Here is a 13,833-nt window from a genome sequence, read left to right as displayed (position 1 = left end):
GTCTGACCTTAAACAGAAAATTCCCAGGAAACTGAAACTGTAATGGACCAAGATCCCATCATTCTGAAAGTCTGTGATCTCACCCGTATAGTCAAACATTTCAAATGTTATTTTTTAAGCTGAAAATACACAAAATACACTCTGTGAAACACAGCACTGTCCATTTCAAGTAAACACTAAGAACTCATCCTAAATATACACATCACTGCTGCTAAGTCACGTCAGTTGTGTCCGACTCTGTGCGACCCCAGAGATGGCAGCCCACCAGGCTCCCGTCCCTGGGACTCTCCAGGCAAGAATACTGAAGTGGGTTGCCATTTCCTCCTCCAGTGCATGAAAGTGAAAAGTGAAAGTGAAGTCACTCAGTTGTGTCCGACTCTTCCCAACCCCATAGACTGTAGCCTACCAGTACTCTTGCCAGGGATTTCCCAGGCAAGAGTACTGGAGTGGTTGCCATTGCCTTCTCTGATACACATCACAGTAGCAAAAAAAAATAAGGAAAAAGAAAAAATTGCCACAAGCAACAAAGTAAAGGAAACTTGCAGCAAATATAAACTCATTTCTGGTAAATGCCCAGCAAGTGAAAAAAATGTCTAAAAAATCATTTCATTTCTAATTTTCATATATATGCTGAGATGCAGCAGCTTCAGCTGTGGAAAATGTAAGAAATATTCCAAAGTTTTGTTTATTGAGATTGAAGCACTGTATCAAATGTATCATTTTCCCAAGTATAAATGGGTATCTCTCTCATATCAAATACTCAAGACATCACTTCACAAACTAGAGCACCAAAACTGACCCAAGGTTTATCTCCCATGCTATTGAGGTTTACTCTCTAAGTCCCAGACCAACAGGGAATACTTGAAAGTAATTAGAAGAAGAAAACACTATATTGACAAGCTAAATTTTGCCAGGATTCCTCTACTGACGATAAATTACTGAAGCTTAAGAAATGCCTGATCCAATCAACCAATTGTATGATAACTCAGTCCATTTTAAAAATATGGAGTTAGGACCACTGGAATATGGCTCCCTGGCTCAAGCCTGGTGTGAGAACAAGAACATGCTGGAAAACACAGTATCTTTTAACTTATCTGATACTGATGAAAATTGCTAAAATCAATGACAAGCCCTAGCCAGAAACATGTTCAGTTTCTCATCTTTTAGATCTGCTATTCTTAGTGCAGGAGTATTACTGAGTCCCTGAACAGTTTACCCTCTTATAGATATAAAGAGATGCAGAAATATATGAATATCCACATCTATAGATAGATAAGAATTTTGTGACATGTATATGTGATATATATGTGAATACACATTTAGTTTCAAAAAGAAAATTCACAAAACCATCATCTCAATCAAATAAATCACATACCAAATCTCAAGGTACTCATATTAATCCACACAGTTCTAGGAAATAAGTCACATCCACCTTAGAACCCCCAATTCTTTCTGAATGCAGTATTTTCTTGCCTGGAGTCCAGAAAACTTAAGGCAAAATAGTAACTGCAGTGTGGGTTTTAAGTATGTGACTTTTTCTAAGCAAAATTTTTCCAAGAATGCTCAGTTTGCTACAAATTTTCAGAAAATGCTTGAGATGAAGAGTTCTTTTTTCAAGGTTTTAACATATTTGACAGCAGAGTGACAAAACTGTGCTCAGAAATGAAAATCTATATCCCAAACAAAAAGTTATATTAATGTTTATTCTAGAATGATTTTCTTTCAAAACTTCCCCACTACAAGTAAAGTTGTCTCCTACCATACCCCCTATTTCTGCAGTACATTTTTCTACACACAAGTTACATGTAAAGCATATACCTGAGAATTTAAAATACTTCATGACACTATTCTTTAAAGCTTTCACATTCTATTTTTATTTTTCAAAATAATCTGGATATAATCAATTACATCACTAAAATCTGGCTATTCAACACTTTACAAAGTATAGGGACTTGCCATCAGCACCTGTGATCTACATATGACATCGGATGTATAGAATGTGAGTGAAGAAGACAGAAACAGGGATAGACAGGGGTGGAAGAGAACTGGCAATGTGAGAAAATGGGCTTCCTTTACCCACAGGATACATGAAAAAAGAAACTTAGCCATTTGGGCAATAAATGAACTTATATATTAGGTTTCATCAAATAATTACATCTATTACAAACTTTATCCAAGAGTAAAATTGCCTGAAGCAAGAAGGATTATGCAAGAAATATGAGGTTTTGCTTCAGATTCTTAGAAATATTACTCCTAAAATTAGTTGGAGTCTTCTTAATTTAAGATATAATGAAAACCAAATTCACCAATAAACAAAAAAATCCTTCTTTAACAAAACATGCTTTAAACCTCATCTCACCACCAAAAAAAATACTGCATCCTACTACAGGGATACCTGCCTTTCATAAGTGTTAAGATCAAGACTAAATATTTCATGAGGACTAAAAAGATCACTTGGAACATTTCAGTCAGCCTTGGGGGTAAATTTCATAAAAATACATTGTTGGGTTTTGTTGTTTTGTTTGCTTGTTTATTTCAGCACCCTAATCCTCCAGGATTTTTTTTTTTTTTCTTAAAAAAAAAAATCCCAAAAGGGGCGGAGGAATGAGGACTAAAATCAATGCAATGCTGAAGCCCGATCAAAGCTGAGAGACGGACCACAGCGCCGAAAGCTCACCCACATGTAAAAGGCAACCTCTCCGAACTGCTGGAGCTGGAAGGAGTCCTCCGACTTGGGCAAACCAGGTGAACTGCATCCCTAAGGAGTGAGGAGCCCGCAGTGTAAAAGTTCAGGAGGATTCCATCCCCTTCCTCTCACTCCCAGCACTTCGCAGCATCTCCAGGGGAGAGCCGGGCAGAGACAAACCCGGCACTGGGTGCCGACCTGCAGCCGAGCGCTTTCCTCGAAGGCCTCACGGTTCGGGCGGGCAGGGGCCGGGGCAGGGGGCGTCGGGAGGGGAGGCGAGGCGGGGCCCGGGGCCACCGAGTCCTGGCCGGGCCCCACCGTGTGGCGCCGGCTGCCGAAATCCCTCGAGTCCAGCTGTAAAAACCTTCCCGAAAACCCAAGCTTCTCCGGCACAACTTCGGTCTCACCGGCCTCGTCCCCCGCCTCACACTCCGCCCAACCCCACAACCCTTCCCACCGCGGCGAATCGAAGCGCTCCCCACGGACGGCTACCTGTCCCCGGGGGGCCGGGGACCCCACGCCTCACCTCGTACAAAGAGCTGCGCGCGGGCGCCTGCAGGAGAGCCCGGGGAGCATGGCCCCAGCCAGTCCCTCCCGGAACTTTCCTGACATAGCACTTCTCTCCCCGGCTGCAGAAAACGACGCTTCGAGGCGGAGGAGGAGGAGGCGAGGGTGGCGGCAGCGGCGGCGGGAGCAGGAGCAGAAAGTGAGGAGCATCGCGGAGAGCGCCGCAGCCTCGCTCTCTGCCGAGGGGCTCCCGCCCCCAGGGTAACCGAGCTCCCTCTTAAAGGCGCCCGCCGCGTTTTAGGACGGCGGCCAGGGGGAGGGGGCAGGGCAAGAGGGGCAGGAACCGCAAAGACTGAGAGGGCCGCCCCCGCTCTCCGCAGGGTCTGGTCGCCGCTCCGCCTGGACAAAAATAGGGCAAGTGCTGGGACCCGGCACCGGCCGGCTGCCCTCGCCGTTGGCTGGCGCCCCACGACTGTGTTAGAACTTCACCCCTTCTCCTAACCTCTCCCATCCTTTTTTGGGGTCCTGTCTTCCCGCCCCCTCAGCGGCGCCGCGCACACCTACGCCCCCAAAGCCCATGCGCGCCGCTGGCGACTGCCCATTGGAATAGCGTTTCGTCCTGTGTTTCCTGCTTTTTCTTCCTCTATCTCCAACAGAGTGATGAGAGTCTCACCCCAGCCCTGGGAGCGCAGGAGACTGAAATAACTGAAGATTTCAGAGGCCCCTAGACTGGCCCCTGAACGTGTCACTTATGTGTGGCATGGGAGACTTGCTAAATGCTCTGCTTTACTATGTGCGCTGTTCTCGTCCAATAGTCAATGGCCAGGTGGCCTCCCACTGGACTTCTTGAACCACTGGCTTTTTTGCTTTACAGCAAAGACTGGCTGTAAAGAGCACCCAACTGAATTCTTGGAAGGCCCCTCAGAAAAGATATCACCTTAAGATCGAAATGATACTGGCGATGATGCTTTCAAGTGACAAGTGATAACTGTTTTTCCAGCTCTCACCCACATTTGTGATCACTGCTAAGAGCAACATGGACCGTGCCCAGTGTGGGGATGCCCAGAGACGCAGCATCAGCAGCTATCAATGCCCCAGGAAGAGACCACAGAAACAGTGGGTGTGGCAGCAGAGAGCTTGTTTTTCACCTCTTGACTCCCAACTCTTGCTTCTTAATACTGTGAGGCCTGAGTTTGTGTCATTTGTACCCTTCACAGTGTCCTCTGGCTGAGGTGACCGTGGGCAGGCAATTCAAGATTAAGATCCAGCCTGGTCTCCAAAGAATAGGGGCAAGGGGAAACTCAGGGAGAGGTATTTTCTAATTCCACCAAGGCACTGGAATCAGTTGCCTGAGACTGGACCTCATTTCTTCCCCTCCTGCCACCAGCAGTTATGAAACAAGCACATGTGAACTTGTGGGAAGCAATATACAAAAGGTTGGAGGAAACTTTCTTACCAGATGGAGAGGAAACAACTTTGGGGCTTTATAAAAGCAGGAGAGATGGTGCTGTCAGGCCAAAGATAAGATGAGAGAGGAGGTTAGTAGTGAGCAAGAGTGAAGCTATACTGGTTTCATGATCAAGTCTTGTTTAGTCAGGATAGTTAGATGTAATAGGTACCTGAATCAAACTGGTTTTTGAAAGCCTACAGCGAAGGAGGTTGAAATCCCAAGAGTAGAACTGGCAAAAAAAAATTAAAATGCTTTTTAGAATCCTTTTTCTTTTTTTTCCAGGAGTTCAAAGAGTGTTGGGACTTCATTTCTCTTCATATCATGGTTGTGCTTTCATTGCACGGGTTTTATCTTCTCTAATCAAGGCCTAAACCTACAGCCCCAGGCTTTTCTCCTCCTCCCACCTCCTTAGCAATTGGTCTCATTAACAAGAAAGCAAGCCAAGGAATGAGTCTCCCTGGGCTCACTTGGATCCTCTGCCCATCTCTGGACTAACCATTAAAACCACAGACTGGAATATGCACTGCCAGGTTTCGTCATTTGCCTATGGCTGAGAAAGGTCAAGAGAGATAGATTGGGTGCCTTCCCCCTAATATACATGCAAACCACATGGGCTGAGCAGGAAAGAGGAGGTTTCCCAAAGGACACTTACTGTTGTTAACAAAGATGAAATGAAAATTAAACAGGTAGAGTCTATAGACAACCAGTTCCCCACCTGTCCCATTCCCCAAAGCACACACACATACAAAGCACCTACCTCTCTGCCTCTCTCCCTATAGCCTCTGGTTCAGAAGAATACAAGTAATTGGCACAACCAGTTACATCCTTTGGCTTCAGAAGCCACTCAGAAGGACCTCAGTAATATTAACAAACCACTTGCAAAAAAAAAACAAACAATATTTAAGCTGTAATTGTATTCAATAATTTTTTTCCCTAAATCATGCTACTTCTGCCTCCAAGACGCCCTCAACCCCTCATTCATTGCTAAGCCTTGTTATTATATAATCAATTATAAGAGTCCATGAATATACATTCAACTTGAAAAAAAAATGAAGCCTATGAATAATCACATTTCAGTATCCAAGTGACACAGGGCCCAACTCCATTTCCAAACTCCAATAAGTTCTTCATTATCTTTTCAGAGATAGCACGGAGGAGTTTATATTTTGCCTATCAAAAATGCCAAATAATTTCAGCCTTCTTCCCACACAAGAACTTCTCTTTGGTTGCTGATAAAAATGTTTAATGTATTCTTCCTTCATTTTTGTATTTATAGAATTAGTTCATAGATATTCCAGACAAATAGATTTAAAAACCTGGAGGAACCTTCAGGATTAACCTAAAACATTCCCCTTTATTTCAAGGAGGAAGATTTAAAAGCAGAGATTGGGTTGTCTGGGGTCATAGGGCTGTTTTTAGTTTGTGATCTGCCCTGCTCTGTGCTAGATATTTCACAAAGTAAAGAAGCAAAAGCATATAACATGATCACTGCCCTCAAGAGGTTAGATTTAGTCAAGGAGACATGACCACATCTAAGATATAGGACAAATTTTCAGAGCATCACAGTGTATCATGTTAGTGTACAGAAAGGCATGATGAGTCTGTGTTAACTATAGGCATTGAAATAAGAGACGCAATGAGCTGAAGTAGTCTTGGAAATGCTTTTCAGCTAGGAACCAACTTGATGGTCCTTAAAAAATGCAGAAACAGACTTCCCTGGTGGTCCAATGGCTAAGACTCTGCACTCCAGACCCAGACTAATGCAAGGGGTCTGGCTTTGACCCCTGCTCAGGGAACTGGAGCCAGCATATCTAAATTAAGACCCGACACAGCCAAAAAAGAAAAAAATGAAGGCACTGATGGGTAAAAGGTCTTGCCATGTGTTTGGACTGAAAGGAAATTTGGACTGTAAGGAAATCTGCACTGTCATGGTTTAGGAGAGTATTTCAAACTGCAGATTATGAAATTATTTTAGTAGACTTTAACCAGTATTTTTTTTTTAAAGAATTATTTATTTATTTGGCTGTGCTGGGTCTTCCTTGCTGCATGTGGGCTTTCTCGAGCGACAGTGAGCAGGGATCTACTCTCTAGTTGGGGTGTCCGGGCTTCTTATTGGGGTGGATTCTCTTGTTATGGAGCAGTCTCTAGGTGCATGGGCTTCAATAGTTGCTTGACCAGTATTTTTTAAATTAAGCAAAATGAAAAATATCAGAGTGCATCATACTTAATAAGATTATTTGTTAAACTAGTTTCATTATCTTCTGTGTTCTAAGTTATGATGTAAATTTCATGTCTTGCTTGGGGTCACTTTCAAAAAGGTTTCAAAAGCCATAGTTCTGAATCCAGACAGAATGGTGTGAAACACTTCAGAGCAAAAGAGTGAATGAATAACATGTCTTCAAGCATCGTTTTCCTTCTGTGCAAGAGATTTCAGCACAACTTTTTTTTTTTTTTTTTTGGCTGTTCTAGGTCTTAGATGCAGCACTCCAGATATTTGTTGCGGCATGCAGGATTTTTTTAGGTGTGGCATGCAGGCTCTCAGTTGTAGCATGTGGATCTAGTTCCCAAATCAGGGATCAGACCCAGGCCCCCTGAATTGGGAGCACAGAGTCTTAACCACTGGACCACAGGGAAGTCCCTCCAGCACAGTTTTTTACAGAATAAGACCTACAAATGGTACCTCTTATTTGCTGGCTATACTGAAGATTTTCAGCCCTGGCTGCATATTAGAATCACTTGAAGAGTTTCTACAAAATACCGATGCCACCCTCAGAGACCCAGACTTAGTTCTGGGATAGAGTCCAGGCATCAGTGAGTTTAAAAGCTGCCCAGGTACAGTTGTGGCTACAAACCCATGGGCTAGACCCATAGTTGAACACATCTAGTACCTGAGAAGCATGGTGGTACACTGTATCTCTTCAGTGAGAACATTGACCTTATGATTTATGTTTCTATTTCTTTACCAAGCAATAGATAACATGCTACATAGTCATCAGAATTCTAACTTTCTGCTCTAAAAATCTTCAACTCTGGTGCAATCCGCTCATTGTTTATCTCAGTCAATGACACAGCATGGATCCTGAGTCATAATCTCTTATGTGTCTCTCCACATGTACAATTTATGGTTACTTATCAGCATACAGTAGTTTCTGGAGGTGTTAAAAGGCAGTGAAATGCCACCAAAAATTCCCTAAGGAAGAGGAAAAGAGCTGGAAGCAAATGGCATTGGAAATCCATAAGCTAAATAATTAGCAAATGACTCATTACATTTCAGCTATTTTCATCCTGACTTTTAATAACTTCGCTTCTAAATATAGTAATTAATGATGTGCTTTTTGTAATTTTACATTCAGTAATCCCTAAGTGTTCCTATCTTACACATTTTCCCTTGTACAGTCAATCCCTTTGTGTATGAAGCAGGAAAAGCTTCCTTCAAATACAGACTATGCAAGAGACTCAGAAGCACTGGTATTCCACCTAGTCATTTTGTCTATGTAAATCTCAACTTTTTTTTTTTTTTGGTTGGACAAAGATAATAAATATAGCATAATTTTGAATCTTGCCAAAGAGAGGAAGCGACTAAGTAAGAAAGAACAAGGAAAAAAAAAAAAATCCAACACCCAGACATGTAATTCATGATAAGACAAAATCAGTACCCAGAACCACTGTAAGGTCCTTTTGCCTGACTCTGAATCTAATCAAGCCTCTAGACCTAATAGGAAATACAACAGAGGATTAAGTTTACAAACTTCCTCAGGGAAACAATCAGTCAAATCTAGAATGTTGAACAGTCAATAAGAAAAATGACCTTGCTTCCCTGCCAAATCAATGTCATGAAAAAGCAGGGGGCCAATTATAAAAGAACACAAGAGATTTAAGAATCATAATCAAAATGGGACCTCCCTGGCAGTCCAGGGGTTAATACTCAGTGCTTCCACTACAGGGGGCAAGGGTTTGATCCCTGGTCAGGGAGCTAAGATCCCACATGTTTCGAGGTAGGGACAAAAATAAAAAAGAATAATAATCATGAAATGCAGTGTGTGGACTTTGTGTTCTATTTTGACCAAACCACCTATGAAAAGAATCCTTGAAACAGGACAAGCGGGTTATAAACTAAGTATTAGATACTATAAAAGAATTATTGTTAATTATGTTAGATGTGATAATAACATCACAATTACATATAAAACAGAAATTTCATCACAGGTACATACTGAAGAATTCTATAATCTTGTAAAAAATAGGAGGAGGAATAGATGAAAATGACTGATTAATTTATGAAGCTGGGGACAGATACATGGAGGTTTATTATGTCTTACTTCCCATTATTGTGTATATATATTTGGAAAGTCCCCTAACAAAGTTATTATTTTTAAAAAAGCTCTGTGTTTTGATGTATTGGATGTTGAGTTGATCTTTTATTAAAATCCTTCTCATGGTTTCACCAACAGGGCAGTGATAAATATATGTAAGTGTGGGCCTTGGTACATCTTTAATATATTTAGAAACAAGGTTTTAGGCTCAGAAGTCTTTTATTTATTTTTTTTTAAGTCTTTATTGAATTTGTTACAATATTGCTTCTGCTTTATGTTTTGTTTTTTGGCTGCAAGGCATGTGGGATCTTGGCTCCCTAACCCGGGATTGAACCTGCACCCCCTGCATTGGAAGGCAAAGTCTTAACCACTGGACCACCAGGGAAGTCCCAGAAGTCTTTTATTATAATATTTTTGACCAATAGTTACTAGTCACATTCAAGACATGGTTTAAGTCAGTGCACAGTGGAGACAAAGCTCTAAAGCCAATCCTTTTGCTTCAGTGGGGTAGGATTGGACAAAAGGAGGGACTCTGTGGGCTTCCCTGATAGCTCAGTTGGTAAAGAATCCTCCTGCAAAGAGAGCCCAGTTCAATTCCTGGGTCAGGAAGATCCCCTGGAGAAGGGATAGGCTACCCACTCCAGTATTCTTGGGCTTCCCCTGTGGCTCAGTTGGTAAAGAATCCGCCTGCAATGAGGGAAACCTGGGTTTGATCCCTGGGTTGGGAAGATCCCCTGGAGAAGGGAAAGGCTACCCACTCCAGTATTCTGGCCTGGAGAATTCCATGGACTTTATAGTCCATGGGGTCGCAAAGAGTCAGACATGACTGAATGACTTTCACTTCACTTCACTTCACTTCACTTCTGCGGGAAAAGTACTCGATCCCCCAACATAGCTTGCTCTCTGTGTTGCAGGTGCCCCCTACAAGTGTCTCTGTGCCCCGATAACAATCCAATGACTAGCTTTGGCTGCCTCCACCTTAGTATGCCCATGGTGAAGTCTACAGGTAAGTCCATAGAGACCAACTGGGTGGATGTTCCTATCTTTTTCGTAAGCTGCAATGAAGACATAATGTCTTGGCCTTTTCCCTCCCCATCTTACCCCATCACACCGTCCCCTCCCCCCAGAGAAGGTGGATACTCCAGCGTGAACACACAAACACACATACACCAAATGAACATTGCAGTGGTAAATGCAGCAGGCCAAGACCAGTCAGAGGAGATGGAGAGCAGCCAGTCAGCCTGCTTTTGGCCTTCGTCTTAGTCCAGTGTTTCTCCAACACTGGTGTCTGGACTTATATTAGCACAAGATTCAATTTTAGGAGAGGATAACCTTTACTATGTGTATTTAATTTGTTATGAATTAGAAAATGTAACAAGCACATCACTAGCCTGGGTATTCTTTAGATAAAGCTAAGTTTTAAAAACTTGGTCAATATTTTTAAAATCTCAAAGGAATAAAAAGTACAGCTACTTTGAGGATACAACAAATTCACAAAGGTATTTCATAAGCAACCAAGAGTTTTGAGATTCTACCTTTTATCTGTAGAAGCAGGACGAAGCTTCATAGCTCACACATTGCTAGCCTAACTGTGCAGGGACTTCACTAAAAATGAAAGGTAGTGAAGCGGATAAGTGAATCCTTTGGCGTTTGATAATCACAAATTCTTCTAGTACCACCATGATGGAGGGACACAAGGAGATTAATTAACCTCTTCAACCCTCACTTTCTTGGTCTGTAAATTGAAAATAAGAATGAAGTGTTATGAGGATTAAGACATTGATCTAAAACACTTAGTCTCTGATATGAAGTAAACGTCAGTGCATGTTACACTATTACTAATGGCACAGAGTCTATATTTTCTAGGTATTCTTTTATCACATTCCCTTTTAGAAAATTGTGGCATAATAGGCAGCAGATGTGAAAATTTTCCACTTAGAAATATAATTAACAATATTCAATATCAGTGTCATTGACAGTCAGGGGTTATTGTTTTCAGCATGAATTTTTTAACAAGAGAAGTGGTTCTTACCCTGGTGATAGTAAGTTTTATCACTTTTTCTGTCTTCTCTCCCCGGGACTTCAGCAGTGAAATCTCAGGAGTCCTAACCACTAGTCCACTAGGGAAATCCCATTTTATCTGTTTCGTAATGACTTGTTTTTAATACAATTGATATTTTTTAAAACAACTATAATTGGCTTTACAAAGAACTTTTAAATTATATTTAGAAGTTATAACTATTTAGAAATTATAAAATCTCAGTATTTTAGCTTTTTAAAAATATAAGCATGTATTTGAGCTAAAAGGAATTTTGTTTGAATATTTTGTTTTTCTTGGAAGTAAGCCAAAAACCTCCATTTTAGGATAAAAATCACTAATAAAAAATGATTATCCTCAAAATTACCATATACAATCATTTCCATTCCTTATTTTACATAATTATGTATTTTTCCAAAGAAGATATAGATGAGTAACAGGCACATCGTGAATTACCAGAGAAACACAAATCAAAACCAATATGAGATAAAATATGACACTTGGGTTGCTTCCAAATCTTGGCTATTGTAAATAGTCCTGCTATGAATATTGGGGTGCATGTAAAACCACAATGAGATATCACTTCATATCTGTCAGAATGGCTATCATCAAAAAGCCTACAAATAACAAATGTCAGAGAGGATGAAGAGAGAAAGGAACACTTGCACACTGTCAGTGGGGATGTGAATAGGTGCAGCTACTCTGGAAAATAGCAGGGAGGTTCCTCAAAAAATTAAAAATAGAGTTACCATATGATCCATCAATTCCACTGGACATATATCTGAAAAAAAAAGAAAACACTACCTCAGAAAGATACACGAGTTTGGGGGAGAATGGATACATGTATATGTAAGGCTGAATCCCTTTGCTGTTCACCAGAAATTATCACAACACCATTTGTCAGTTGGCTATAACGCCAAAACCAAATAGGTTTCCCAGGTGACTCAGAGGTAAAAAATTCACCTGCACAATGCAGGAGCTACAGGATACCTGGGTTCGATACTTGGGTCCAGAAGATCCCCTGGAGAAGGGAATGGCAACCCACTCCAGTGTTCTTGCCTGGAGAATCCCATGGACAGAGGAGCCTGGCAGGCTACAGCCCATAGAGTCGCAAAGAGTCAGACAGGACTGAAGCGACTGAGCACGCATGCACAAGCAATACAAAATAATTTAAAAAAAACACAAGAAGGTATATGTGCAACCCAATATTCATAGCAGGACTATTTACAATAGCCAAAATTTGGAAGCAACCTAAGTGTCATTCAACAGACAAGAGTGCATAAAGAAGATGTGATATATATAGATATACATAAAATATTTCTTAGCCATAAAAAAGAATGAAATTCTGCCTTTTGCAGACATGTGGATGGACCTAGAAAATATAATTGTTAGTGAAATGTCAGACAGAGAAAGACAATTATTGTATGATATCCCCTATCGGTGGAATCTAAAATACAAACGAATGTGTGTGTAAAACAGAAACAGACTCATGGACATAGAAAACAAAATATTGGCTGCAAATGGAGAGAGGGAAGGGAGAGGGACAAATTAGTAATATGGAGTTGGCAGCTACAAACTGCTACTCATAAAACAGATAAACAACAGGATATATTCTACAGCACAGGAAATTATAGTTATTATCTCGTAATAACTTTTAATGGAGTATAATCTGTAAAAATACTGAATCACTATGCTATATACCTAAAACTAATATACTTTTATAAATCAACTGTAACTTCAATTTAGAAATATGAAACAGAAAAAGTGAAAGCTAACGTAGGATTTGTGTTTTGGTAAGTCAAAGCGATAATAGCAGTGCCCACTAGAGGAAGAGAAAGAAAAGAACTACTTCTAACTCCTAGGGGAAGGGGTTGGGGAAAGTGAAGGAATGAATGACTGAACCAGAAGCCTCCCTAAGTAGGAACATGCCATGGTTTGGGAGACTAAATTGATAAGGCCAGCTGATTTAAACAAAGCTGTTAAGGCTTAGATGACAAACGTGTCAGAATATTCCAGAAGGGAGACGCTAGATTTCGTGGTGGGATGTTATTGCTCCTGAGAGAAACAGAAAGAGAGAGAGAGAGTGAGTGAAGAGCCAAAAAGAGGAGGAAGAAGGAAAGGGAGATGGCCTGAAACTGGAAGGAGTAAGGATCAGTAAAACTCCCCAGCGGTGGAGTCCTCGGGATCTTGTAAGATCTGTTATAAAGTTGTGCTGCTTGTAGTTATTTGCATTTCTAGAATGCAGATCATTCCTTCATCTCTCCAGAAATTCAGCAAAGCCTAAGTTACAAGCGCTTTTAGAACAATTATTTTTGGCTGTTGTTGGTTTTGTTGTTATTTAGTCACTAAGTTGTGTTGACTCTGTGACCCCATGGACTGTAGCCCACCAGGCTCCTCTGTCCATGGGATTCCCCAGGTAAGACTACTGGAGTCAGTTGCCATTCTCTTTGCCAGGGGATCTTCCCAACCCACATCTCTTATGTCTCCTGCACTGTCAGGCCAATTCTTTACCGCAAAGCCACATGAGAGGTTTACTTTAAGATCATTCAAAGTTGAAATCCCTACCTAGGTTTACATGATGCAGACTAGAATATCTAAAAAAGCAGAAGCCTGGGAAGTAGATGTAAGTATAAAAGGTTAAGTCTTCAGAAATTCTAAGAACTTTTGAGAAGGCTTTGGATTTCCATGGCCATGAATTTGGGGTGAATGGTGTTGAGGTCATTTTATCTGGTTCATAAGAGCCAAGAAGTCTCCATCTGATGTCTAGGTTACATAAAATAGAATTATAGAATTCTTAAATTCACCTCATACAACACCTCACTTTTTACAGTTAAAGAAC

The 13,833-nt window shown here is 41.1% G+C and overlaps 1 protein-coding gene across 1 annotated transcript in view; it reads right to left on the bottom strand.

The window, feature by feature from the left end:
• Positions 1-3,301, bottom strand: part of GPR63 (G protein-coupled receptor 63) — a 67,598-nt gene extending 64,297 nt beyond the window's left edge. Inside the window, exon 1 of the mRNA XM_061427782.1 lies at positions 3,213-3,301. The gene's annotated coding sequence lies outside the window, so the exon portion shown is untranslated. The remainder of the gene's footprint in view (positions 1-3,212) is intronic.
• Positions 3,302-13,833: the final 10,532 nt, after the last annotated feature.

Source organism: Bos javanicus, chromosome 9, assembly GCF_032452875.1.
Source record: "Bos javanicus breed banteng chromosome 9, ARS-OSU_banteng_1.0, whole genome shotgun sequence".
NCBI lineage: Eukaryota > Metazoa > Chordata > Mammalia > Artiodactyla > Bovidae > Bos > Bos javanicus.
The sequence above is the reverse complement of the archived record's forward strand: the minus strand, read 5'-3'. Positions and strand labels throughout refer to the sequence as shown.